This window comes from Silene latifolia, chromosome X (assembly GCF_048544455.1).
Source record: "Silene latifolia isolate original U9 population chromosome X, ASM4854445v1, whole genome shotgun sequence".
Taxonomy (NCBI): Eukaryota; Viridiplantae; Streptophyta; class Magnoliopsida; order Caryophyllales; family Caryophyllaceae; genus Silene; species Silene latifolia.
Window position 1 is genome coordinate 305484258 of NC_133537.1, and position 9650 is coordinate 305493907.

Here is a 9650-nt window from a genome sequence, read left to right on the forward strand (position 1 = left end):
CTTACCCTCAAAATAAGTAACGAGGTCATGCCCCAACTTGGATATAATCCCACCAAGTCAGGAACACAAAGGCTATTAAGCAGTGAACATATACTCGTCAAAGACTATAAAGTCCTATCTATGACAAACACAACAACCTGCAAGAAGTATTCAATACCAAATTCCATTTCAAGCAATATTAACAATATTAAAGGTTTCGGGGAATCTAAGGCCGTTTCTACAATATAAGAACCCATTCAAAACAACCAACCACATATGTGAAATAAAAACATAATTAATGGCCTAAAACAAGAATAAGGCCAAATATCCACTTTTCACAAAAACTCATCCAACCGAATTTTTACCCGCAACCCCAGTCCTGCGAAAGGTACGGGTTCAATCGCGGCTGACCAATCACTCAATTGACTGACATCGATTCAGTCAAAGGGACTAAGGCTCAGTTTTCGGCATAATCATCCAAACATTACAATTATCGCTATAGAATACATTTTAAGCCTATTCATTGCAATTTCATATTATAACCTATCCTAACATGTGCCAACTACCAATATAAACATAACTTTACCATCAACATTATATTTACTACTAACATTATTCATTTCATAAGACTACCCATATGTTACTTATACTAAATTTAACATTAATAAACCCGAAACGACAAACAACGCATGGAAAATCGCGAAAACAAGCAACGGGCCAACCCGGGCCTGCCGTGGGCCTGCACGGGCCTGTTGGGCCGCCACCCCAAACCCTCCATTTCTCCATTTTTGTTCAGTTTAACATCGTCTGAAGCATCAATTAATCATTCCCATTTCGTTTCCATACTAATATGTGAACTTAAACTAACAAAAGACATGATTTTAACCCATATATTCATGTGAAATAAACTACCCAAATAACATTCACCAAAATCATACAAAAAGCAAAGAATGTGACATTTAATCGTCGAGTAACTCGAAATATGTTACCTTAAGCTAGAAAAAGGCAAATAACCCTTGAGAAAACCCTAAAAACAGTAGCTACCCATCATCCTCTACTATATAAGAGTCCCTTATATCATCCTCATAATCTTCACCTATTAAAAACAACAAAAACACAACAATAATCACTAAAACCGAAATTATGCCCCAAAATCATCTTAAATCAACATAATGAAAACTGAAATTAAAACATACTAGGATGTAGATCTTGAAGAGAGGATTCCGAAAATATAAATTTTGCGAAAATCGGACTAGAAACGAAGAAGTTATGATGAAATTACGATTGTAAGATTATTTTTTTTTTTTTTTTTTGTGGATTTCGGTCAAGAGGCACAAAAGAAGAACAAAGGAAGTTCTAGGAAGGAATGGGAAGGAGGAAGAGGAGGTGTGCCGAGAAAGGAGAAAGAGGAGCGGGATTTGGCGGAATTTCATTCGTCGGTTTTGGCTCGTTACGACGATAATTAGAACCGTTTGTCAAATGCAAATTCCGACAATGCCAAAGTTCTTAAACACGAGTTTACAAGAAGATTGAGTACTCATATGACCCGTTTCCAAAATCGTTTGCTCAATTTTCAAAAGAATTGCCATTTTTTTCCGATATGCCCTTATTTCGAAATAAAATGTTTTTACACGGTTTAAACTATTTTTAAACATTTCGAAACTATCAAAATAAATACTTTACTTCAAAATATAAAAGAATTACATTTCATTGAATTATTATTACTTCAAATACATTAATATTAAATTCAACTTGATTAATAAATTACTTTCGCAAAGTAATAACGGTCCGAAATTACGGGGTGTTACACATATACTTTCTCCCTTTGCTTCATGAGAGAAGAATGACCCGTGAGAGTCCGATTTTAATGGTCTTGCAAGTCGACATGTCAGCTTATTTATAGACATCATACAACTCGTTTGCATATTGACAGCTGTAGCTATGACTGTTAATTTTTGATTGCATTAAATGGTTTAAGTGCAAAAGTTATAGCTAGCTCTGAGTTTTCATATCCGTTCCATTAGTTTGCATTTAGTTTACTCGTTTGATACGTGCAATTTATATAGACTTTTTAGCCTTTTATTTCACGTATTTCAATGCCATTTGTATCGCTTTGTATTGCAAAATGCCCCGAATTGGCTACTTTGGTTTGTTTTGTCTTAATTGCATAAATGGACCTAAAAGTAGTGGAATCGTGCCTTAGTCGTCCCACTTTGCATGTATTTTAGGGAGACGGAGATTTAGAGGAGAAGATGTACCTCGGGAAGCGTGAGGGGGGGGGGGGAGGTATTAGGAAGCTGACCAGACGAGTTTTGATGCTGATCTCAGTAGAAGGTGCTCGATCGAGAGCTTTGGATGGCCGATCGAGTAGTTTGGCTGCAGCTGTTGGTCGATCGAGTAGGTGCTATGCTCGATCGAAAGGAGCTTATTTGGAAGTGTTCGATCAAGGGCCTAAAGTGCTCGATCGAACGGTTTGGCTGGAAGAATACTCGATCGAGGGGGAATAAAAAGCCTCGATCGAGTGATTTGCTATGTTACACGGGTTAACTAATCCGTGTTAAGTTTATTTTGTTAATAAAAACGCTTCCCTATATAAGGAAGTCGTCATTAGGTTATAATCACGTTTGAAACTCTTAATTACTCTTAATCTCTGGAACTTTTGCTATTAATCACTGCTACTTGTTCTTTACGCCGGATTAGCTTTATTGTAATCTTTCTCTTCTCTTAATCTTAATCCAATACTTTGTTTCTCTTAATCCTTGTTCTATTATTCTTTTGTTATCGATTTGTTTAGTTTATGCTTAATCTTATTCTCTCTATTATGTCTTTTCTTGGTATGCTTATGTTTATTGTTATTGTTATCGATATTAAAAGCATGTGTAGCTAATCTCCCTATGTTAGGATTAGGGGAGCCATGTTAGTGATGTGACGATGTTGTATATAGGCTAGACGATTTATTTGTGAGAATCTGTCCCCATAGCAATATAACTGTAATCTGTTTAGTTGAGTGCACGCTTCTGAATAACTTTAATCTGGTTAAATTCTTTCCTGGATCGAAAGATTGGAGAGAACAGACCTGCTAAGAGCAGTAGACTACCTAATGAGGGCGAAACTTAAGTTAGTAGTAGTCTAGGGTGGATAGCGGACCGAAAGGACCTTTCCGTTGCCCTTCTCACAGTAGATTATCTAGGCTATTTATGACTGAGTTAGTAAACTGTCGTGGTGAACCGAAATCCTGACATATCTCTCTTTATCTGATCACACCTTTCTTTTTCTTGCTTTTATCGCTCTTGTCTTTATTCCTCTTACCTTATATCTTTAGTAGTTTAGTAAACAAATTTCAAAACCCCCATTTGTGACTAGATAGACGGACTTACAAATAGATACTTAGCCTCCCTGTGGAGATCGACCCTACTTATCGCTAGCTTCTGTTAGTTATATTTAGGTATTTATTAGGAAGCTGACCAGACGAGTTTTGATGCTGATCTCAGTAGAAGGTGCTCGATCGAGAGCTTTGGATGGTCGATCGAGTAGTTTGGCTGCAGCTGTTGGTCGATCGAGTAGGTGCTATGCTCGATCGAAAGGAGCTTATTTGGAAGTGTTCGATCAAGGGCCTAAATTGCTCGATCGAACGGTTTGGCTGGAAGAATACTCGATCGAGGGGGAATAAAAAGCCTCGATCGAGTGATTTGCTATGTTACACGGGTTAACTAATCCGTGTTAAGTTTATTTTGTTAATAAAAACGCTTCCCTATATAAGGAAGTCGTCATTAGGTTATAATCACGTTTGAAACTCTTAATTACTCTTAATCTCTGGAACTTTTGCTATTAATCACTGCTACTTGTTCTTTACGCCGGATTAGCTTTATTGTAATCTTTCTCTTCTCTTAATCTTAATCCAATACTTTGTTTCTCTTAATCCTTGTTCTATTATTCTTTTGTTATCGATTTGTTTAGTTTATGCTTAATCTTATTCTCTCTATTATGTCTTTTCTTGGTATGCTTATGTTTATTGTTATTGTTATCGATATCAAAAGCATGTGTAGCTAATCTCCCTATGTTAGGATTAGGGGAGCCATGTTAGTGATGTGACGATGTTGTATATAGGCTAGACGATTTATTTGTGAGAATCTGTCCCCATAGCAATATAACTGTAATCTGTTTAGTTGAGTGCACGCTTCTGAATAACTTTAATCTGGTTAAATTCTTTCCTGGATCGAAAGATTGGAGAGAACAGACCTGCTAAGAGCAGTAGACTACCTAATGAGGGCGAAACTTAAGTTAGTAGTAGTCTAGGGTGGATAGCGGACCGAAAGGACCTTTCCGTTGCCCTTCTCACAGTAGATTATCTAGGCTATTTATGACTGAGTTAGTAAACTGTCGTGGTGAACCGAAATCCTGACATATCTCTCTTTATCTGATCACACCTTTCTTTTTCTTGCTTTTATCGCTCTTGTCTTTATTCCTCTTACCTTATATCTTTAGTAGTTTAGTAAACAAATTTCAAAACCCCCATTTGTGACTAGATAGACGGACTTACAAATAGATACTTAGCCTCCCTGTGGAGATCGACCCTACTTATCGCTAGCTTCTGTTAGTTATATTTAGGTATTTATTAGGAAGCTGACCAGACGAGTTTTGATGCTGATCTCAGTAGAAGGTGCTCGATCGAGAGCTTTGGATGGTCGATCGAGTAGTTTGGCTGCAGCTGTTGGTCGATCGAGTAGGTGCTATGCTCGATCGAAAGGAGCTTATTTGGAAGTGTTCGATCAAGGGCCTAAATTGCTCGATCGAACGGTTTGGCTGGAAGAATACTCGATCGAGGGGGAATAAAAAGCCTCGATCGAGTGATTTGCTATGTTACACGGGTTAACTAATCCGTGTTAAGTTTATTTTGTTAATAAAAACGCTTCCCTATATAAGGAAGTCGTCATTAGGTTATAATCACGTTTGAAACTCTTAATTACTCTTAATCTCTGGAACTTTTGCTCTTAATCACTGCTACTTGTTCTTTACGCCGGATTAGCTTTATTGTAATCTTTCTCTTCTCTTAATCTTAATCCAATACTTTGTTTCTCTTAATCCTTGTTCTATTATTCTTTTGTTATCGATTTGTTTAGTTTATGCTTAATCTTATTCTATCTATTATGTCTTTTCTTGGTATGCTTATGTTTATTGTTATTGTTATCGATATCAAAAGCATGTGTAGCTAATCTCCCTATGTTAGGATTAGGGGAGCCATGTTAGTGATGTGACGATATTGTATATAGGCTAGACGATTTATTTGTGAGAATCTGTCCCCATAGCAATATAACTGTAATCTGTTTAGTTGAGTGCACGCTTCTGAATAACTTTAATCTGGTTAAATTCTTTCCTGGATCGAAAGATTGGAGAGAGCAGACCTGCTAAGAGCAGTAGACTACCTAATGAGGGCGAAATTTAAGTTAGTAGTAGTCTAGGGTGGATAGCGGACCGAAAGGACTTTTCCGTTGCGCTTCTCACAGTAGATTATCTAGGCTATTTATGACTGAGTTAGTATACTGTCGTGGTGAACCGAAATCCTGACATATCTCTCTTTATCTGATCACACCTTTCTTTTTCTTGCTTTTATCGCTCTTGTCTTTATTCCTCTTACCTTATATCTTTAGTAGTTTAGTAAACAAATTTCAAAACCCCCATTTGTGACTAGATAGACGGACTTACAGATAGATACTTAGCCTCCCTGTGGAGATCGACCCTACTTATCGCTAGCTTCTGTTAGTTATATTTAGGTATTTATTTTTGGTACATAACGACTGTATCAGTTATTAATGGGACTGAAATCGGGTTATGAACATACACAGACCAACTTGTTGTCCTTGGGTCCTTTACCTCCAATCAACAAAGCTTTGGGCATGTTGCAGAAAATTGAAAGACAGAAGCATCTTAATGATCATGCTGCTGAAGTTATTGTGAAAACTGCAGCTTATACTTCCAAGAAAATGACTTACAACAATAATTTTTCTGATTCTGGTAATACTTGGAAACGCCCAAAGGAGGATGATTCTGATTCTGAAATAAAGACTTGTGCTCATTGTAAGAAAAATGGTCATACAATTGAAGAATGCCATAGGTTGATGACATGTACTTTCTGCAAGGGGAGATGCTACAAGTACAAACATTTTTGGCTAAGAAGGGCAAAGAAAAAGTTGAATTTGCTTCTTTTTCCAAAGTTGCTAATGTTGGTATGATCACTTATGATCAGGATTCTGAGTATAAAGAAATCTTTCACCTTGAGTGTCCTGCTGTTAGTCAGACTCATCAACTTACTCAGTTTCAGAACACTGTTTCTCCTCATGTCAATCCTGATTTTGTGCAAGGGATCATACAATCTGTTAACAATCTGTTCTTCATCAGGTTTTCCGGGCTATTTCTGATAAGCCTACTTCTGGTTCTTCTGATTTGAGATCTTCAGTTCATTTTGCTGGTATGAAAGTTTCATCTCATGCTTTATCTGCTAGCTTATTTGATTTCAGTAGCCTTGATTGGATAGTTGACACAAGTGCATCAGATCACATTACTTCTAATATGTCTCTTATGCATAATGTGAAATATCTTTCCAAACCTGTTTATATAGCTCTCCCTGATGGTACTGTGAAACTTGTGCATAAGATAGGTGATATAACCCTATCCAAATTAATAGTTTTGCATAATGTTTTATATATCCCGGATTTCAAGCAAAACCTGATGTCTGGCAAAATTGATTATTGCAACAGGTTTAATGTTAGTTTTCTGAAAGCTAAATGTGTGTTTCAGGACCATTCAAGTAAAGTTGTGGTTGCTGAGGCAAAGAGAGTTGGCAATCTTTAAAAGTTTAGAGTGCAATCACCTACACATGTTAATTCTTCTTTTTCATTTTGTTCAAATAAAGTTGGAAATTCTAAACATTGTAATGTCAATACTGTTAGGATTTCTAACATAGCACTTGTACATTATCGTTTTGGACATAGTTCCTTAGAAAAATTACAACATGTACCTGGAATTAGTATGAAAGGAATAGAGAATTTTCATTGTAAAGCTTGCATTTTTGCCAAACATCATTCTTTGCCTTTTTCTGTTAGTATTGCTTATACTAGACATTGCTTTGATTTAATTCATGTTGATGTTTGGGGACCATACAAAACACCAGCATTATATGGTGCTAAGTCTTTCCTTACCATATTAGATGACCATTCTCGGAATACCTGGACATTTTTTATCCAAAATAAGGCTCAAGTACCTGGGTTTGTTAAAGGTTTTATTGCATATGCTGAAAATCATTTTAATGCCAAGATTAAGACCATAAGGCCAGATAATGGTTCAGAGTTTATCCAACAACAATTTAAAGAGATGTTTAGAGAGAAAGGTATAGTGAATCAAAGAAGCATTGTGGGGAGACCTCAACAAAGTGGGCGTGTTAGAGGAAACATAGACATTTGTTGGAAGTTGCAAGAGCACTTAAGTTTCAGTCTAATGTCTCTATCAAATTTTGGGGTGAGTGTCTTCTAACAGCCACTTATCTTATCAACAAGATGCCTTCAAAAATCATTGGTTGGCATACACCACATGAGTTGTTGTTTGGGGAAAAACTTTCCTATAATGAGTTAAGGGTTTTGGTACACTTTACTATGCAACAATGTCACCTACCTCCACTGATAAGTTTGCACACAGGGCAAGAAAGTGCATGTTTATTGGATATCCCTGCAATCAGAAAAGTTGTATGACCTAACAAAACATGTGGTTTTACAAATAGGGATATTGTGTTTAAGGAGCATATTTATCCTTACCACACACAAGTTCCACCTTCTTCTACTGGTTCATCACCTATTGAAGATTTTTTGATCCCTGAAGTAGATCAGGGACAGTTTATTTGAGTGCCTGCAACTGTAACAAGGCATAATACAGTACCTGAGACTGTTCAGCAGCCTGCTTCAATTACAGTGACATCAGAAGTAACAGTCAATCCTGCTGATTCTATTCCCAATATTCTTGCCAGTTCCATTTTGGAAAATAATCCACCAGACCAAGGAACTAGGAAGTCAGATAGGCCAAGGAAGCCATGTAACACCCCCATACACCAAGGTGCCTTACCAAGACCACCTAATGCGCATGGAAATGCTACCATCTCGGTTACCCGAGGCAATGTATATCAAATAGACCATAAAGAAATGTACTTAATTAAGTAAATGAGTTTAAGTGATTACAAATCCAAAACCAAAACTGTAAAGTAAAAATAAACGTTCCAAAACCAAACCAACTGAAAAGAAATCAAAGTTCAAGACACAGCGGAAGACTCTAGTGACATGTGATGACTCCATCCTAGCTATCCCTCGCGTAAGCCATCTCATACCTGCTCAATAACTGCTCACCATCCCCGAATGGATCACCACAGTTTTCAAAACATTTAAACGGGGTCAGTTACTGATTACACAAAACACAATACATGAAATACAACACACATATCACCCAACTCCATCATATCTCCAAACACCTGACTACACACTAAAGTGTGTAGTCCTGCGAGAATACCCATCGCAACGGACATTCCACGCCGCCACTGGGGGACCACGGCCGTACCCACCAAATCCCCGCTCATCTATTCCGAACGATAACCCATGATCCTTAATCTGCACATCCCCTTCTGTGGCGGGTTCCACAGAGGGTGAATCAAGGGTGTGAAGCCACTCCCGCAAGTGACTCCACTCAGCCAAGGACACGCCTCGCGAACCACATACAAACACAACACAACCAATTATACAACAACAGCAACACCAATACAATCCAATACGTTAAAGATCAATAATAAACATAACCATCAACAACTATGTAATCAATAACCGAGTAGGGAAACCCTACCTGGAAAAGCAATTACCAATACCGTCAGAATAGCGAATCAGCAAGGTTCCTCTACGAAATCACCTCCTATCAAATATACAATCACCATCTAGTATCAAAATACTCCCAAAACCCCCAAATTACCCAATTAGGGTTTCAACTAATATCAACGAAAATGCATAAAAACTATACAAGGATCTTACCCACAACACGACACTCTTAGCGGCGTAAAGAACACGATGATCCGACGATCCTAACCTTTGGGATTTGTTAGCAACGCAAAGAAAGGAAGTAACGTAACTTGTTTTTCTCTTGAGAGGTTTTAGAAAAGATAAAAAGTGACAAAGGAACTAACGGAAGAGTTTAAATATCAATCATGTGTTGCTAACAAAACTCGGCTAAAATAACCCGCAGAACCGACTTACTCGATCGAGTAATTCACTTACTCGATCGAGTAAGTCACTTACTCGATCGAGTAGACTTACTCGATCGAGTAAGTCACTTACTCGATCGAGTGCCACACTTACTCGATCGAGTACCCATCGGCAGTACACTGTTTCGAAAACCAAACTCACTTACACGACAAAGTAAGCCCCACTCAATAGAATACCCAAAAGCATAGAAAACCGTAGTATTACAGTCTTCCCTCCTTAAAACGAACTTCGTCCCCGATTTCAAACCCAACCTATAAAACATGAACTCTTAACACCAACTCCACCAACTATGCCTACCTCCACAACATGGCTCACGATATCGTATCCACCACATTATAGTTTGTCGACACTAACTCCATACACTTCCAAATACCATCCACCAAC

At 37.7% G+C, this 9650-nt stretch overlaps 1 protein-coding gene across 1 annotated transcript in view; it reads left to right on the plus strand.

Moving 5' to 3' along the window:
- LOC141621923 (uncharacterized) overlaps positions 1–2257 on the plus strand; it is a 35198-nt gene extending 32941 nt beyond the window's left edge. Inside the window, exon 3 of the mRNA XM_074438051.1 lies at positions 2208–2257. The gene's annotated coding sequence lies outside the window, so the exon portion shown is untranslated. The remainder of the gene's footprint in view (positions 1–2207) is intronic.
- The last annotated feature ends 7393 nt before the right edge of the window (positions 2258–9650 follow it).